The sequence below is a fragment of the Galeopterus variegatus genome, unplaced genomic scaffold (assembly GCF_000696425.1).
Source record: "Galeopterus variegatus unplaced genomic scaffold, G_variegatus-3.0.2 Scaffold81, whole genome shotgun sequence".
In the NCBI taxonomy this organism is placed as follows: Eukaryota; Metazoa; Chordata; class Mammalia; order Dermoptera; family Cynocephalidae; genus Galeopterus; species Galeopterus variegatus.
This window is the reverse complement of record NW_007726192.1, coordinates 795,038-797,936: the sequence shown is the minus strand read 5'-3', so window position 1 is coordinate 797,936 and position 2,899 is coordinate 795,038. Positions and strand designations below refer to the sequence as shown.

Genomic DNA, 2,899 nt, shown 5'->3' with positions numbered 1-2,899 from the left:
GTCCCTCTTGGCTGCAGAGCTAGGCTCAGGCACACTGCAGTGATCACATGCCTATCCATTACCTTCTATGGAAGTACAGTGGTTCAACCACATGTATCGATTTGTTTTCATTGGGATCAGTCCACGCCATTTCATCCTTGTCAAAGCTGGCTATGGTGTCTAAAAAATGATTTTCGTATCTTAAGAATAATCTCTCACTGAATAAATTATTCTACTGTGAATAGTCCTTTTTGTTATGGGTTACAAATAGAAGAAGTTTCTAGAAGACTGTGGGGGGAAAAACTAGAGTTCTAGTTGTTGTGCCTTAGAAATTCACTCTAATCCACTGGGTAGATGTGTTACTTTTTAAAAGGGATAAATTTTACTTTTTTTAGGAAACATATAGCAACATATAGCACATCTTCTCTTTGCCATATTCATATTTTTAGACCCCACTATAAACTGACATAAGGCAATTTGAGGGCTCAAGTTTTTAGGTTCTTTTGTTAAATTATGATGACGTCCAACAAAAGATGGTAACTATTTGCTTTTCAACCAGGTTGTATGCTACAATGGAGGCAAATTCCAGGCCAAATTCTGGCACATATTCAGTACACATATCCATGAGCAAGAAGACACAAAAATTGTCATACAACCTGCTCTCATAAATGTGATGTGATGTCTCTTCTTTGTTCTTTTAGGAATGCCAAAGCACTGCACCAGAGACAATCCGCCATACCTGACTCATCTTCTTCCTGTGTACACAGCTGAGCTACATCTCCCAGAGACCTCACAGTTAAATTGGGGCCACCAGACTTTGTTCTCATCTGACACATAAAATCTCTCACACAAGCCTTCTTTCTCTTCACCAGCCACCACAGAGGTCCTTTTTGAGGATGGTGGCATTACAAGATAGAGGTATCAAATATAAAATGACTTAGATCTTCAAGTCAACATTTGAAGGTGAGCAGCCCAGGGGTGCTGTCAAACAGGAACATCCACTTTGGACATAGAATAAATGAAAAATAAGTTTGTGTCAAGCCACCAAGATTTGGAGTTGTTTGTTACAGCAGACTGAGGCAGACACATCAATATTCTAATGACAAGATCAGGAAACCATCTAGGGGACCAGGCAAATGAGTCTCCTGTTACATGAGAGAAACATAGAACTGAATGACTCTCTCGTCAGCCCCTCCAAAGTAGCTTAACTGCTTGGCTTGCTGCACTCTTACTCTGCCCATGCAAACATAAAGGGACATGTGTACATGTCCTTCCAGCTAATCACATATTTCACTAATGAAAACATTATATCTAACATAATTTATCCTAATTAACAAGCCCTTTAGTATGAATTTTTGAAAACGTTATTCTAACTATTTTAGCAGCCACTTTGAAAGAGGACTTCATAGTAAAGTTCTTTAAATGAAAACTAACCAGCCCTGGAGTGTGGATTCCTGCCTAAGGCAGAAGTGAAATGTTTAGCCACTGGTACCACCCAGTCACCAAGAGTTGAAAATAGATATAAACGCTTATGTCAGAGTGGTGCTTTCTAGCCCGAATTACTTCAAATGCTAACTAAACTCCCCTAGGGTAGAGATTAAAGTAATTCACATAGTCATCATTTATACTGAAGTATTTAAAAAATAAATCACAGACCACATAACAGGTGCCTAATTCACAGCCATCACCCATTTTATTTATTTCTCTACTCACTCCAAGAACTACAAGCAAAGGATCATGGGACCTATTCCTAAGTGTAAGACTAGATCAATAAAATTAGCCATCTGTCCATGGAAGGCTTTAAACTCAGGTTGTATTTAAGTATTATGTTTCCAACTGCCCAGATGTTACAGAAAAGTGCCTGCTGATACAATGCCTTTTGCACAATGTAAACCATTAAATGGCTAATATAAACTATTGCACCAAGAAAAATAAATAGCATTAACATTGCATTAAATCTGATTCGGGATTTGGGGTGCCCTGTCAGCAAATACAAGTGTTAAAATTTAAATTGCTCAGGATTTGCAGAGTCAGAAGAAGAAAGAATTGTCAAGTGTCTTTAGGGGAGTGGAGAAGGGAGAGAGTGGAAATGAGATCAAAGCCTCAGAAAGTCTATCTTTATTTCATCTGGTTGGTTAAGGTAATAATAATTACTATCCCTATTGTTAGATAATAATATCTTATCCTTATGTAGCACTTCAGCTCTTTCAAAGCACTAGTCTGCGTTATTTCCTTTGATTCTGAAAATAAAACGGAACAAAATGCTGGTGGAGTCATCTGGGGTAAGTAGGGGCTTTTTGCAGCTGAAGAAATGGAAGAATCATTAGTAGGAAGTGGACTGAGCCTAGTCTCCCTATGTCACTGGAAGTGGCTCCTGAATTATTCCAATTTACAGATCATTGAGCAAGACCTGAACCATTTCTTAGCTTTCTAGCTTCACAGACTTTCACTGACTCCCAGTAACATATCAATCTGGATAATACTCTTTCAGGAATAGCTGCTCCCCATACCACATTCTGCAAAACCTTCCCCAAGACTGCCAGGCAGAAATGGTCCATCACCCTAGAGGTTATTATTTTGCAAAGCTAATCCATTCAAGCAAGCCCATACACTTGTCAGCTTCATTTTCCAAACCAAAAATCAAGGCTGGTTGACCACAGAGTCATTCTGATTTGTGAGTTAAATTTATCTGAAAAATTTTACAACTCAATACAAATTAAATCACATGTAAGCACACATCAACATGTATGGAAAAGGATGAAAAGTACATGAAATCATAAATACCTGTGTTTATTACTTCTGATGCCTGGAAATATATATATTGCTTTAGGTTTTTTTCCTTGTCCAGATTAAACAATCCCAACGTCTTAAATATTGCTCTCAAACTTCAATCTTCTAATCCTTTTTAATGCCCTGGTAC

General features: G+C 38.0%; 1 pseudogene; it reads right to left on the bottom strand.

Moving 5' to 3' along the window:
- The window catches only part of LOC103596196, a 105,274-nt pseudogene that overhangs the window by 93,679 nt on the left and 8,696 nt on the right, over positions 1-2,899 (bottom strand).